Raw genomic sequence first — 17,355 nt, forward strand, 5'->3', positions numbered from 1 at the left:
AAGTCAGTGGGGGTGGGGAAATACATACCTCAAAAATAACTGGGAACAGTACTGTCACATACCCTAACATTAGTATTTACTCCATTCAAGGCAGAGTAATGCAATTTAAACTACAATGTCTTTTTATTTTACTTTATTTAAACTACAATGTCTTTTTAAAATACAGAATATTATTGCATTAATGTTCGGACAGGTTAAATAAATTTCCTGAGGTCATGGTCACATTAAACAGTATATTCTGGGTTCAAGTCAAAGATTCATATATTTAACACATAATTCTTCCCATTTCAGAGAGAAAAGGCAACCCTTATTATTTCCTTGTTACTGTGTGAGCTGAGAATTTCTAGGATTTCTTGGTACCTTTGATGATTTTAAACCTCCTTGGGGACTTTAACTTAAGGATAAGCCTATGTCCTTAATTGTGTCACCATAGATGCTGCCCTGGGCATATTGTGCTTCATGGTTATGATTACGTGTTTGACTATAAGCTTGAAAGAGAAAGACCTAAATAATGCTCAAACAAGATGCTGCTAGAAATACCAAAATATATATTGTTCCCATCAGAAAATTCAATATATTTCATTGATTTACTCTCTGAGTTGATCAAAGAATACTCAAATTCCATGACAGATCTAGGTGTATTGAATGTGTGTCAATGGGATGATCAGCAAGGAAAATGCTCAAAGAAATCAAGTTGTTCTCCAGCTATCAACATGATTATCTCCTATAAAGGAAACACATTGTAAGGGAATTTTTTCTTTTAAGTTTCAGCAGGCAGTTGATAACCTACCTTAATCATATTACATAAAGCACATTGGGGAGTTGTTGCATGAAGGCATTGACTAGAAACTGCAGCTGGAATTGATTTTTATATTTTAAAGTACTCTAAAGGGATATCTTTTATAGGCTTTACTACTCAACATAATCCACCAGAGGAATTTTTTTTTTCTGCATGAGGAATAGTGAGGAATCCTAGTTTAATATACATATTGAATTTCTAAAATCATGAGTTAAAATTTTTTACAAGGTAATATCCTTTTTCTGTGTTTGACATTAAGATATATGTTTTATCAGGACAAGGACTATCTTTACATTAATCCCCATTTTATCCCTAATACCTAGCACAGTATTGGGCATACCCAGAGAACAGTTATTAAATAAATGAAATTATTTATTGTTTACTACTTAGAATTATTAGACACTACTGTTTCATACAGTGGGACTGCATATCTATTTGTCCTGTTTGAAACAATTATGTCTAGGAGGAAATATAAGGGTGGACTCTCACCACTTGTAGGTAAAAGATCAATGAAAAAGACTAACCATGCTCCAATGTAGACTGTCAGGGCAAATAAGACTTGAGTAGATTTCTCATAGTTATTCTGCAAACTTCAATAAGAGTCAATTCTGAATTACTGAAGTGTTGACAACTGAGAATTTGCCATTTCTATCCCCATCATATTTATGGACAACTTATAAAACAAACCAGAATAGATACTGATTTATCTACATCTGAGCATCATTCTCTTGTTTTAACCACAAACATCAGTCTTTACAAGGTAGTATGATCTAAAATTCCCACCACTTTTCAAGTCCAAGAACATCTACTCTGTATGTCTTAGAAGACCTATAATAAGATTGTCCAATATAGCATTCACTTGTTGATGATCAACCACAATGGAGTTCATTCAAAATGGTAGAGCACAACATATTGTTATTATTGTTACTATTGTTATTATTGACTAAACTTCCTGAAGACTCCTCATAGTGACAAATGGAGAGAGTGACAGTTCCTTTCACACCATGACTGCTAAAACAGTCATCTAGCACTTTAACACTGCCAGTTGTAGTGAGTAGAGCATAGGCATGATCAAAGCATACCCAGTTCCAAATCTTGATTTAGACACACACTGGGGCCACCGAAGGTTTTTTTTTGTTTTTTTGTTTTCTTTTTTTTTTTTTTTCCTATTTGAGAGAGTCAGTTGAAGATTTGTCCCTCCCTGGCTAGTTCACTGCTGATGCTGGACACCACAAATCACAGACACTGTAAGTTCACTTCCTAGTTTGGTCCCCACTCATTTGTGCAGAGCTATTGTCCCTTGATGCCAGGCTTAGGGAGAGGAGAACAATGTTAAAAGTTGTGAACATAAAATGATAAACTCTCTCTAACCCATCAGGGAAAAGCCAGATAATCTAAAGAAGGAGTCATACAGGAAGGCAAGTTAATACAATTAACCAGAGTGAAGGCATGAACTAGAGAATTGGTAGAAAAGAGAGGAAAAAACATAAGCACAAGTTGAATGGTCAAGTGGTCCAAGGCCAACATCCTTCAGTTAGTGTTGGAATTAAGTGGATGAACATGTAAACCCAAGGGGAAAAAATGAAGTAATATGGTTAAAGTGACTGGGAAAAAGCAATTCAGTCAGTTTCTGCAATGAAACAAGGAGGAAAAAAATCTCCAGAATGGAGAGAGGCAAAAGGAAGAGAATATTGAGAATTCAGTATCAAAGAGAGTAAAGGGAAGAGTGAATGCAATGGGAAATAAGTCAGAGAAAGACACTATTATGATTCTATTTGTAGGTGAAACCGAAAGCAAACAAACAAACAAAAAAAACCTTCATAAAACACCAAATACATAGAAAGAGAGATTGAACATGTGGTTACCAGATGCAGGGGGTGTGGGAAGTGGAGGTGGTCAAAAGATACGGGCTTCCAATTCTAAGGAAAATCAGAACTAGGGATGCAATGTACAACATAGTGACTCCAGTTAACACCGCTGTGTGGTATATTTGAAAATTGTCAAGAGAGTAGATATTAAGAGAAAAATCACAAGAAAATCAACATTAAAACATTTTTTTTGAATCTATATTTTGATTAACCAAAATTATTATGGTTATAATTTATTTTTTAAGATTTTATTTATTTGTTCACAAGAGACATAGAGAGGCAGAGACATAACCAGGGGGAGGAGCAAGCTTCCCACGGGGAGTCTGATGTGGGACTTGATTCCAGGACCCCTCCCCCAGGATCACACCGAGCTGAAGGCAGATGCTCAACCGCTGAGCCACCCAGACATCCCGTAGTTATCATTTCATAATACGTGTACAGCAAGTCATTATGCTTTACATTTATACCATGCTGTGTACCAATTATATCTCAATAAACCTGAGGAAAAGGGAAGAGTAGAAGAGGAAAATTAGGTATGAAGACATTTTGAAAAAAGATATAAGTTATTTTAAGATTTTTCCTTTGCATAAGGTCTTAGTGGGAAGTTGCCAGAGAGATGGGTGTTTTACCTGCCTCACAAGTGCCCTGCACAGTGTCCCAGGCACAGAACCACTTATAAAGCGCATTTCCCACTCTTGGCTGATCCCTTCACTATGAGTTCCCCAGACTCAGACACTTCACCCTGAGTTCTAGTGAAGGCCACATAATGACATTCTTTCAAGACCTGTGAGGGTCTCAAGATACAACTAAATGTTTGGCAGTTATTGGTAGACTACAAAGCCAGCCATACCCTTCTTCACTTCATTCATTCCATCAGCCTGTCATTCAGTATGTCCTGAGCCCCCTTGCCTTCAAGAGGCATGGCACAGAAGAGGGGAATGTCTACCCTCAAGAAGCCTGCCTTCTAGTACTCAACTGCTTTCCCACCTGGAGGGAAGAGAATACACCCTCACCCTTTTGAGCAGATGGTTCCCCAGCTCCTTCTCTTTACCCTTCCCTCTCTAGAACATTTCCCATCCAGTGTCCCTCCTCTCCCATTCAAACTTGCTGAGAAAATAATTTTATATCATAGGGGAGTGTTTTGGGAGCAGTAAAGATTTTCTGTGCCCTCAAGTCATTCCAAATAACCTCCTCCCCTCTTTACCTCTAGGTCAGTCTCATTCTTAGTTCTTACATCTGCTGCTTTTAAGGTGGTAGCATCAACATGAACTGTGACATCCTCAGTATCAGTCAAAATCATATCTTCAGTGGAAAGGAACACTTGGCCTACTTTACTGAATCTCCAAGTTCAACATTACCTAAGAACATTAGCTACTCATTCACGACTGCAATCACCAAATCATCTGCTTCGCAGAGAGTAGGGCTCTGAAGGAATGAGCAAAGTACAGGTATTTTATAAGAGACATGGAATTTGACAGAATGGGTGGGATAGGGTAAGTAAGACACTTTAGAAATTACTCTTTAGGGGATCCCTGTGTGGCTCAGTGGTTTGGTGCCTGCCTTTGGCCCAGGGCCCAATCCTGGAGTCCTGGGATCAAGTCTCGTATTGGGCTCCAGGCATGGAGCCTGCTTCTCCCTCCTCCTGTGTCTCTGCCTCTCGATAGATAGATGATAGATAGATAGATAGATAGATAGATAGATAGATAGATAGATAGATCTGATAGATAGATAGATAGATAGATAGATAGATAGATAGATAGATAGATAGATCTTTAAAAAAAAAAAAAAGAAATGACTCTTTAGTAGCCAGAGTGCTGGGCTCACTGAAAGAGAATGAGACGGAGACAAAAAAATTAAATAAACAAAAACTTTAGAATCAAGATGAACCTTGCCTACCTCTGAACCTCTGTGAGGTCCTACTCAGTATATAGTTTGGAAAAGTTCAGTCAAATCAGGTAGCTAGTGTCAAAACTGAATTGAGTCAATGGATGCCATGCCTAGCTGGTATCCAAAGAGTTGGAGGATTGGTTGATTTTGCAGGGAGGGGAAACTACACATTTCATGTCAGAAGTGTTCTGTTGTTAAAAACATTCTTAGGGACACCTGGGTGGCTCACTGGGTCCTGGGATCAATCCTGCATCAGGCTACCCCCATGGGGAGCCTGCTTCTCCCTCTGCAAATGTCTCTGCCTCTGTGTCTTTCATGAATCAATCAATCAGTCAATCAATCAATCAATCTTTAAAAAGAAAAAGGAAACAGATCTTAGGCTCATCGCAAACTCGAATTCAGGGACATTCTACGAAATAACTGGCCAGTACTTTTGAAAGTATCAAGGTCATAAGATACAGAGAAAGGTTGAGGGTTTCTCTCAGATTGGAAGACATGAAGGAGGATATTAGGAGACATGAAACTAAATGCTCTTAGGATACTAGTTGGATCCTTAGAACAATCAAAAGAATATTAGTTGAAAGATCTGGTGAAATTCAAATAAAGCACTTGGGTTGGCTAAGGGTGTGATGGCCATGTTAACTTTCTCAGTTTAATGCTTGTACCACAGTTATGTACAATGAATATTAGGGAAGACAGGTGAAGGGTATGTAGGAACTCTACTATTTTCTTTTGTAGCCTTTCTGAAAGTCTAAAATTATTTCAAAATAAAAAGTTAACAAAATTTCTCTTTAAACATTCCAAATCATAGCAGTGGCACACTGTGAGTACCATGTGGGTTTTTTAAAAATTTTTATTTATTTATGATAGTCACAGAGAGAGAGAGTGAGGGGGGTGGGGCAGAGACATAGGCAGAGGGAGAAGCAGGCTCCATGCACCAGGAGCCTGACGTGGGATTCGATCCCGGGTCTCCAGGATCACGCCCTCGGCCAAAGGCAGGCGCTAAACCGCTGCACCACCCAGGGATCCCCCATGTGGGTTTTAAAGACAGACAAATCTGGCTTTGAATTCAGGCTCTATCACATCCCAGCTCCATGAGTCCAGCAGGCCACTTAGTCTTTCTGAGCCTCAATTTCCTCATCCATCAAATGGGGAAAATAATTCCCATTTTGTAGCACTGCTCTGAGAATTAGGGATGTGTATTACTATGAAGCATAGTGGCCAGCACAGAATTTTTGGTGCTCAGGGGATGTTAAATTGTCCATTCTTAATAAATAAATAAATAAATATCTTTTACTTGTTTATGGCTACCTGATATTTCTCAAATAAAGTTCCTATTTCTAAACACATTTCCAGATCCTTGCTAGCCAGCTGCTCACACCTCCACATAACATGTGTTCATTCCTTTATATTCTCATGCCATTCCCCTTAGATGCATTTGCCCCCCAAAGGGCCAAAGGTATTAAATAAGCAATGTGGTCAGCCAACGACCTAGGTTTGAGTCTGGCATTATCAAGGACTCAGTGATCTTCAAGAGATCCTTACCTTTCTGTGTCTCCATATCAAAATTGAAGATGAAAGATTGAAGGTCCCTCCATAAACAGGATAGCAATAATAATAGCAATAAAAATACCTTAAAGCACAGGGGGGAGTCAGAGGAGCTTGAGAAAGTACCTTATAAAATGCAACATGAACCTAAATACCTAGAAGTTCTCAACCCTGGGTGCCTATGAAAATAACACAGGAGTTGTTTTCTTTTCATACCAATTACTTTAGTGTCCTCCTGAGAGTCTTTTTTTTTTTTTTAAGTTGCCCAGAGGATTCTAAAATGAAGTAAAACCAGGGTGAACTACAGATCTTAATTTAGTGCTTCTCAAAGTATGTTCCTTGGACCAGAACCATCAGGATCACTTGGGAAAGTGTTAGGCATACAAGTTTTCAAGCCCCACCCCAGACACACTGAATCGGAATCTTGTGGGTGAATCCCACATTTTAGCATGTCCCCAGATGGTTCTGAGGTACTGCTAAAGACTGAGACTGTGTACCTTAGAGCAATTTTTCACCTTCAACTGACAAAATATGACTCATACTTCATGGTACAACCCACATATCACTTCCTCTCTGCAAGGCCTTCCTACTCTTCCAGTCAGAATCTTTTGCCTAGCCTCTAGGAGCCTGTCTTACTGTGGTACTATTTCTCTTAAAATGCCTATCACAGTGTGACTTCTTGTTGAATGTTTGCATCATAGTCTTTCCTAAGATCTTGGGAGCAGTTTAGGGGCAAAGTCTGTATTTGTATCCTATTCCACAAAGAGCAGGTCACAACCCACTAAGTGTGAAAGCTGCTTAACAAATGTTGATTTGAAGAGATCTCTTTAAATCTTACTGAGGAAAGACTAAAGAGTTGTGTGAGGATTAGCTGATACTGAGAAAAAGAAAAAGAAGAAAGTTAAGTATATAAGAGAAAAAATTAAAGGTCTAAAATACTCTTCTTCATATAATAGCTACTATGGAAGCACATGCTTTACCCCAAGGCCTGATCTAAGTGCCTTAAATGGATTACTTCATTTAAGTCTCACAATAGCTATATGAGCCTATTATTATTTTCATTATCATCATTACTGACATGGCAAGTGAAGCACGAAGAAAAGTAAAGTGCCTGGCCCATGGTCACATAGTTCATCATAAGTAGTAGTTGAATTTGAACTCAGGTAATCTGGCTTCCTACCTAGGCTCCTAAATATTCCACACTACTACTGCTATACACAAAATATCATCAATTCATATTATTGTCAATACCTTTGTCTTCTGTTTTACTTATAGAAACTATGGATGATATGCAACTATCAACCTTTCTTTACACAATTCTCCCTAAGATAATGACTATATTAAGGCAGACATTTAGATAATGCTTTCTATGTGCTGTCTGTGTTCTAAGTGCTTTATAAATAAATTTATTTAATTCTTCAATGATCCTATGAGGTAAGTACTGTTATCATCTCCCCATTCATATATAGGATAAAGAAGTCAAGTAACCTGCTCCAGTCATACTAATAGTGAATAATGAAACTAGATGTGAACCCAGGCAACATGGCTTCAAGAGTCTAACTTTTTACTATTCTCCGAAGGAGTCCTTCTTTGTAAGGGTGTTTGGGAATCAAGGTCATGGAACTAAATTATATTGTTGTTTTGTTATATTAACATGTCCCTTGTAGGGTTGGTGTGAGAAATATATTATCAATAAATAGAAAACACTCCAACAGACCCTGACAAATAGTAAGGATTGTGCTGATAGTTATTATTGTTTTGAAATTTTTAGATAGCCCATCTGGCTTATCGGATCACAAGCCTGGCCTCAAAGCCCCATTTGAAAATCAGGATTTTGTGACCTTTTTCCTGGGATCCTAAGCAACGATGATTGACTCTAATGGGGGAGGAAGGCAAACCCACTTTTGGTTTTCTTCCTAAGTTTCCTGTTGGGAATAACATGGAGTCATATGTTTAGTAAAGAACCTTGAGCTGAGACTTATATAATGACAAAGTATGGTTATGGGAAGTAGATGTGTACCTCTGGCACAATGTAAACAGCAATTTGAGCAAGTGACATATATCAAGGTATACCAATCCATGTATGCTCAACTGCCTTTTAAGCGAAATAGCCCATTACAATCCACGGCTGTAACACTCTGTCTCACTGCTGATTAAGGCCAAGAAGTCAAAACGACCATCTGAGCATCACCAATTCCAGAGTGGGAAGTTCTCTACAGAGCATCCATCTGCCTTCAGACTCAAAGCTTTAGGGAGGGAGACCAACCTGCCCAATTTTATTCATATGGAATATGACTACCAAACCTCAGCACTCAATCCTTTCTTAAATTTGTCACCTTTGTGATGGTTCTGCTGAACTAATAAACAAAACTTCCTGGCCCTCAATCACCATGCCTCTCAACCAACAATATTTGATGTTCACTAGCCAAGGAGAAAGAGTCCCAACTTATGTCATTCCACTGGTGCCAACTGAAACTCCTAGCTCCTCAGGTTGGTCCTTAGTCTTCTCTAGGCTGAGAAAATCCTCTCAGCCATTTGTCTCTTGCCCATCTATTCTTCTTTCCAATTTGCACACCTGTCTATATAATATTTCACTCAAGGGAATGGGGCCTTTTTTTTAAGATTTATTAAGAAGAAGATTTTATTTATTTATTCATGAGAGACACACAGAGAGAGAAAGAGAGGCAGAGACACAGGCAGAGGGAGGAGCAGGCTCCATGTAGGGAGCCTGACATGGGACTCAATCCCGGGTCTCCAGGATCACACCCTGGGCCAAAGTCGCTGCTAAACCACTGAGCCACCCGGGCTGCCCAGGAATGGGGCCTTTTAAATGGAAAGATGAACCTTCCTTTCTTCAATCCATTGTAAAGACTCCAAGGAAACACTATGAAAATTTCCACCCCAGTTCTTTAGATAAGAATTAGAGTAATGATTCTCAACCATGGAAGCAAGTTAAGAATTATCAGGGGAAGATTTTTAAAAATATGTTCCAGGGTTCCAGTTCAAGAAGGCAACATAGCAGGCTCTTCCTCCCATAGACACATCAAACCCACAGCTACATAAGGAACAAGTCCCTTTGAAAGAAAGCCAGAAACCAGCTGAGCAACTCCTATACATTAGGCAAACTAGGAAAAAATTTTCACACTAAAATGGGTAGGAGAGATGGGGATACAATCTCGCCATAAACTCAACCCCTAGCAAAGTTACATATATTTGGGAAAGAAACCACAACTCCCAGCTTCTCCCTGAGGAATGAAGGGTTTGGACACGCCCAACATCTAGCACCCTAAATTTCAGGACTTCCATCCAAGGAATGTGTCCCAAAACACCCAGTTCTGAAGCCAGTGGGGTTTACAACCATGAGATCCACAAGCCTACAGGAAATAAATAGGCTCCCAAGGACTCACAGTGGTTATCTGCCCAGAGCTCAGGATAGAGGCAACAGATGGAAATGCTCATTTTGCATTCATTCCCTGAAAAACAAAACAAAAAAACCAAACCTTTTTGCTTATCTTAAAAGCACAGACTGAGGGTTAAGCTCCCAATTTAACACAAATCTAGTACAGACTACAGTCATCTCTAGAAACTAGCAAGATTGTTGGGTACCATCTTTACGCTCTCCCCCTGCCCAGCTTTTGCACACATCCAGTTGATGCTCAGAGGATGCACCCCCTTGATCATCTGGCTTTGTTTGCCAGTGGGCTTATGTTTACAGGTTCAATAGGAGTGTAGCCAATAGTACTTAACTGTCTATTCTCTCAAGGATAAGCACAAAGGTAGCAGTCAGAAATGGCCAATTCTTAGTTTTTCCATGTAACAAGCCTCTTTGCATATCATAAGAGCTGCACCCTGAAGGTCAGGTTTCAAATATGTCTGCAAGTGGTGGTACCACTTGCTGGCAGGTACCACTTTTGGGCTATCTCCTTACCTTGTATCATACTGTTGGTCTTTCCCTAAAAGAAGCTTCAGCACATGTCTGGTGGTCCAGCTTTTACATCTGCCACCCATGGGACACACGCCTTGATTTCTTGGCTCCAGTAGCCAGGGGAACTTACAGTCACCAGTACCATAGGGTTGTAACAAAGGACCAATTCTTCTGGAGTCTGAAGAGTTTGGCACAGAGGAAAAAGAGAAATACCCATATCCTAGTCTTCTAAAAGAGGTCTAATTGCATACTTTATTTTTTTCTTTCTTTCTTTCTTTCTTTCTTTCTTTCTTTCTTTCTTTCTTTCTTTCTTTCTTATAGTCACAGAGAGGGGGGGGGGCAGAGACACAGGCAGAGGGAGAAGCAGGCTCCATGCACCAGGAGCCCGACGTGGGATTCGATCCTGGGTCTCCAGGATCGCGCCCTGGGCCAAAGGCAGGCGCTAAACCGCTGTGCCACCCAGGGATCCCTAATTGCATACTTTAAAAGATGCTGCCTGAGAGTCTGGCTTCCAGACAGCCTGCATCCAGGTGCTAAGATCCTCCCATTTGGGACACTGTCAGATCTTGACATAGATCAATTCCTGGAAGCCACTAAGAACAAAGAGAGTTGCTTGGATAATCACAAAGGTTTGAGAGACAGTCACAAAGGTTTGAGAACTAGGGACAGGCTGAATGATAAGGTTCATTTTCTATGGAAGACCATGTGAGAGGTGGCTATTTTATCTAATGCACAGGAAACAACACAGGGAGTCAAGTAAAATGAAGGACCAGAGAAATATGTTCCAAACAAAAGAACAAGATAAGAATTCATAAATAGACCTTAAAGAAATGAATATAAGTGAATTACAGGATAAAAGAGCTAAAATAATGGCCATGAAGATGTTCATTGAGGTTAGAACAGTGTATGGACAGGGTGATAATTTCAACAAAGAGACAAAATATAAGAACGTACAAACAAAAGCTGAAGAATAACTGAATTTTAAAATTCAATAGAGGGGTGCCTGGGTGGCTCAGTCAGTTCAGTGTCCAACTTTCAATTTAGGTTTAGATCATGATCTCATAGGTTGTATAATCAAGCCCTGTGTTGGGCTCCCCACTGAGCAGGGAGTCTGCTTGAGGATACTCTCCCTCCCCCCCTCTCACTGTTCATGCTCTCTCTCTCTAAAATAAATGAATAAATCTTAAAAAAAAAAAAAGTTCAATAGAGTGATTCACATCAGATTAAGCAGAGAAAGAATCAGTGAACTGGAAGATAGGGCAGAGAAATTCATTCAAAAGGAGGAGAAAAGAGACAAAAGGAATGAAGATAGCTTAAGAGATCTATGGAATACCACCAAGAAGACCAATATTTGCATTACAAGGGTCTGAAGAGGAGAAAAGAGAAAGAAAGGGGAAAGAAAGCTTGCTCAAAGAAATAATAGCTAAAAACTTCCCTAACCTGAAAAAGAAACACACACCCAGATCCAAGAAGCCCAGAAAGTTTCGAGTAAAATGAATCTAAAGAGATACATGCCAAGACACATTATAATTAAAAATCAAAAGTTAAAATAAGGAGCAAATCTTAAAAATAGCAAGAAAAAACCTCACCTTTCTACATACAAGGAAACCCTCATAAGACTATCAGCAGAATTTTCAGCAGAAACTTGGCAGGCCAGAAGAGAATAGCATAATATGTTCAAATTTGTTCTTCAGAATTGAAAAAGTGAGAAGGATTTTTCTTTTTTTTTTTTTTTTTTTTTAATTAATTTTTATTGGTGTTCAATTTACCAACATACAGAAAAACACCCAGTGCTCATCCCGTCAAGTGTCCACCTCGGTGCCCGTCACCCATTCCCCTCCAACACCCGCCCTCCTCCCCCCTTCCACCACCCCTAGTTCGTTTCCCCGAGTTAGGAGTCTTTATGTTCTGTCTCCCTTCCTGATATTTCCCAACATTTCTTCTCCCTTCCTTTATATTCCCTTTCACTATTATTTATATTCCCCAAATGAATGAGAACATACACTGCTTGTCCTTCTCCGATTGACTTATTTCACTCAGCATAATACCCTCCAGTTCCATCCACGTTGAAGCAAATGTCTAGGAGGCAAAAGCTGAAGGAGTTCATCACAAGACTGGTCTTTCAAGTAATGTTAAAAGGATATCTTCAAGTTCAAAGGAAAGGATGATAAGAGGTAACAGGAAAACATGAAAGTTGAAGTCTCACCAGTAAAAGTAAATATATAGTTAAATTCAGAATACTCTAATGTTGTAATTATGATGGATAAATCACATATAAAGTTGGTATGACAGTTATAAGACAAAAGTGTTAAAAATAACTATAACTATGTAATTTGCTAAGGGAAACACACAATTAAAAGGCGTAAATTGTGACATCAAAAAGATAAAATGTTGGAAGTAAAAATGCAGAGTTTTTGTATAAGTTCAAACTTGTTATTATTAAAAATAGACAATTATTAAGTTGTTTTATATAAGCCTCATGGTAACCACAAAGCAGAAAACTACAGTAAATTCACAAAAGAGAAAGAGAAGGGAATCTAAACAAACTACTACAGGAAGTCATCAAATCACAAAGAAAAACAGTGAGAGAAGAACAAAGGAATTGCAGCACAGCCAGAAACCAATTAATCAAATGGCAACAGCAAGTTCATACCTATTAATAATTATTTTAAATCTAAGTGGAATAAATTCTCCAATTAAAAGACACTGAGTAGCTGAATAGATAAAAAACAAACCCAAATATCTGCTGCCCACAAAAAACTCACTTGAGTCTTAAAGATATAAACAGGCATAAAGTGATGGCTGGAAAAGATATTTGTGCAAATGGAAACCAAAAGAGGGCAGGAGTAGCTATACCTATAACAGATGAAATAGAATTTAATAGAAAAACTATAATGAAACAAAGATGGTAATTATATAATAATAAATGAGTCAATTCAACAAGAGGATATAACACCTGTAAATATATATATACATCCAACATGGGAGCACCAAAATATATGAAGAAAATATTAACAGACCTAAAGGGAGAAATAGACACTGATACAAGTATAGTGGGCACTTCAATAGCCTCTTTTCAACAATGGATAGATCATCCGGAAAGAAAATCAAGAAAGAAATATTGGACTTAACACATTAGACCAGATGGATATTACAGACATTTATATAACATTACATTCAAAAGCAGAATACATATTCTTCTCAAATGGAATATTGCACCATTCTCCAGGAAAGCTCAAATATTAGATCACAAAGCAAGTCGCAACGAATTCAGAAGCAGGGCAAGGCGGCCGAAGACTGGAGGACCTTATTTCTTCTGGTCTCTCCCCTGAATTTAGTTAGATAAAAATCAAATCATTCCAAACACCTAAGAATTCAACCTGAGATTATAAGAAAAGAATGGCTGGAATTCTACAAATAGAAAAGCAACCACTTACTGCAAGGTAGGAGGTACAGAAAAGTGAATCTCAGGGGATATATGGGAAGATAAATGGCAGAGGCAGGGAGGCCATAAGCCAGCACCAGAAAATGATAGAGCCCTAGAGGGCAAAATTAGAACCTTTCAGAATATGCTCCAGTGAGAGATGTCCCTGCTCAGTGAAGCAGGGCAAGATCTTAGGTGGGACAGTGTGGTCTCAAGACCCCTGGAGTCACAGAAAGAACAGGGGTCCCTGAGTTAGCAGAGTTTCCAAACATTGGAGCAGGGAAACCAGTTATAGTCAATGAGCCCAGGAGGGGGCTCTCAGCTCTGTTCTCCATGAACTGCAAACTGGGGCATGATCAGGCAATCGCTCTCGCTCCAAGGACCCTTCAAAGGACAAAAACAGAGGACCCTCTGCCTTCACCTGGGAGGATCCATGCTGACACACACCACAGAAGTCTGCAGAGTTTGGCACACACAGAAGTGAAGACCGCTTATCCCTGAGGCTTTACTTAAGAAAGGAGATGACGATCTTTCAGCTCCAGGGTTAGAGATCCAGGGAGGCCATTTTTACTTTCATCCTCTAAAGAGCTGAAGAAAGCCTTCAGGGAACAAAAGCAACATAGACCAACCAGAAGAAGCTTATCCTGAGCCCAGCACCCTGGCAAGGGGCAGTACAACTCCATCCAAAGACACTTGAGAATCAACACAGTAGGCCCCTCCCCCAGCTGGAAGAACAGGGAACACCAAGTTTACAGAGCACACAGGACTGCAAAACTCTATTGCCAGGGGGGAAATAGTATACAGAATTTGAGATTTTTTTTCATGATGCATTTATCCATCAGTTAAAATTTTTCCTTTTTTCTTTTCTCCTTTTTCAACTAGTTTCCTATTTTATCAACTTTTCTTTTTTTTCAACTAGTTTCTTATTTTATCAATTCCTTGCTTTTAAGTCTTTTTTAGCTTTCACTTTTTACATTTACATTTTATAGATATATTCCTCATTGTGGGCTTCCTTTCACTGTTCACTATTCAAATTTATTTTTGTATATATACAATTTTTGCTTTCTTTACAATTTTTGGATTTAGTGTCTTCTAACATACTGACCAAAATACATTCAGGACCAAGTAGACCACCTTGTTTTGTTCACTTGAGAGATTATATTCTCTCTCCTTACCCCCTCCTTTTTTTCTTTTCTTTTTTGGTTTCTGGCCTCTTCAGATTTGTCTAGTGTGTGTTTCACTTGGGTCATGCTGATATTAATGATTTCTTTTCTCTCATTCATCCATTCTTTTTGGGCAAAATGACTAGAAGGAGGGATTCACAACAAAAGAAGGAGCCAGAAGTAATACACTGCCACAGACCTAATCAATATGTATGTAAGTATAATGTCAAAGTTGAAATTCAGATAAGGACTACAAAGTTATTAGCTGGGCTTGAAAAAGGCATAACAGACACTGGAGGATCTCTTAGTGTAGAAATAAAATCTAACCAGGCAGAAATTAAAAATGCTTTAACTTCGATGCAGTCTAAATTGGATGCTCTAACAGCTAGGGTAAATGAGACATAAGACAGAGTAACTGACATAGAAGACAAGTTGATGGAAAGAAAGGAAACTGAGGAAAAGAGAAAAACAATAATGGACCACAAGGTGAGGCATTGAGAAATCACCAATGCTATATAACATTAAAACTACTGGGGCTCCAGGAAGGAGGGGGAGTAACAGAAGGTATATTTGAGCAAATCATAGCTGAGAACTTCCCTAATCTGGGGAAGGAAACAGACATTCAAGTCCAAGAGGTAGAGAGGACCCATCCCAAAATCAATAAAAATAGGTCAACACCCCAACATATAATAGTGAAGCCTGCAAATTTCAGAGATAAAGAGAGAGTCCTGAAAGCAGCTCAAGAAAAGAGGTTGTCAGCCTACAGGGGTAGAAACATTAGGCTGGCAATAGACCTATTCACAGAGACCTGGCAGGCTAGAAAGGGCCGGCATGTTATATTCAGGCTATTAAATAAGAAAAATATGCAGCTAAGAATACTTTATCCAGCAAGGGTGTCATTCAGAATGGAAGGAGAAATAAAGAAGTCCCAGGAAAAATAAAAACTAAAAGAATATGTGACCACTAAGCCAGCCCCGCAAGAAATATTAAAGATCCTCCAAGAGAAGAGAGAGCCCAAAAATAACATAGATCAGAAAGAAATAGAGACAATCTATAGTAACAGACTTCACAGGTAATACATAGCACTAAATCTTTCAATAGTTACTCTTAATGTAAATGGGCTAAATGCTCCAATCAAAAGATACATGGTACCAGACTGGACAAAAAAGCAAGACCTATCCTTATGCTGTCTACAAGAGACTCATTTTAGACCTAAAGACATCTCCAGATTGAAAGTGAGGGGATGGAGAGCCATTTATCATGTTAATTCACCTCAAAAGAAAGCAGGGGTAGCAATCGTCATGTCAGACAAATTAGATTTTAAACCAAAGACTGTAGTAGGGGATGAAGAGGGACATTGCATCATACTTAAGGGATCTTTCCAACAAGAACATCTAACAATTATAAATATTTATGCTCCTAACTTGGGAGCAGCACATTATATAAACCAATTAAGAAACACACTGATTATAATAGGGGACTTTAACACCCCACTCACAGCAATGGACAGATTATCTACGCAGAAGATCAATAAGGAGAAAAGGTGTTTTTTTTTTAAAGATTTTATTTATTTATTCATGAGAGACACAGAGAGAGAGAGGCAGCGACGCAGGCAGAGGGAGAAGCAGGCTCCATGCAGGGAGCCCGATGTGGGACTCGATCCCAAATCCCAGGATCATGCACTGGGCTGAAGGCGGGCACTCAACCACTGAGCCCACCCAGGCATCCCAGAAAAGGGTTTTTGAAAGACACGCTGGACCAGATGGACTTCACAGATATATACAGACCATTCCATCCTAAAGCAACAGAATACAAGTGCATTTGGAACATTCTCCAGATAGATCACACACTGGGTCACAAATCAGGTCTCAGTCAATATCAAAAGCTTGGGATTATTCTCTGCATATTTTCAGACCATAGTGCTTTGAAACTTGAACTCAATCACAAGAGGAAAGTTGGAAGGAATGTGAACAGTTGGAGGTTAAAGAGTATCCTACTAAAGAATGAATGGGTTATCCAGGAAACTAAAAAAGAATCTTAAAAATACATGGAAATGAATGAATATGAAAACACAACTGTTCAAAAACTTTGTGACATAGCAAAGGCAGTCCTAAGAGGGAAGTTCATTGCAAAACAAGCGTTTCTCAAAAAAAATTAGAAATATCTCAAATATACAAACTAACCTTACACCTAAAGGAGACAGAGAAAGAACAGCAAATAAAGCCCAAACTAAGCAGGAGATGAGAAATAATAAAGATTCAAGCAGAAATCAATGAAATATAAACCATAACAGTAGAATAGATCAAGGAAACTAGAAGCTGTTTCTTTGAATTAACAGATCAATAAACCTCTAGCCAGACTTATCAAAAAGGGAATTAATAAAATCATGAATGAAAGGAGAGATCACAACTGACACTGAAGAAATACAAATAGTTATAAGAACGTTATTATTAGCAACTATATGCTAACAAATTAAGCTATCTGAAAGAAATGGATGCATTCCTAGAAACATATAAACTATCAAAACTGAAACAGGGAGAAATAGAAAACCTGAACAGGCCTATAACCAGCAAGGAAATTGACGCAGTACTCAAAAATCTCCCAACAAACAAGAGTCCAGGGTCAGATGGCTTCTCAGGTGGATTCTATCAAACATTTAAGGAAGAATTAATATCTATTTTTGAAGGTGTTTTTAAAAATAGAAATGGAAGAAAATCTTCCAAAATCTCTGAGGCCAGTAT

General features: G+C 38.8%; 1 long non-coding RNA gene across 1 annotated transcript in view; it reads right to left on the reverse strand.

Annotated features, from left to right (window-relative positions):
• LOC140599106 (uncharacterized) overlaps positions 1-17,355 on the reverse strand; it is a 172,008-nt gene that overhangs the window by 94,056 nt on the left and 60,597 nt on the right. The gene's annotated exons all lie outside the window — the stretch shown is intronic.

This window comes from Vulpes vulpes, chromosome 5 (genome assembly GCF_048418805.1).
Source record: "Vulpes vulpes isolate BD-2025 chromosome 5, VulVul3, whole genome shotgun sequence".
Classification (NCBI taxonomy): Eukaryota; Metazoa; Chordata; class Mammalia; order Carnivora; family Canidae; genus Vulpes; species Vulpes vulpes.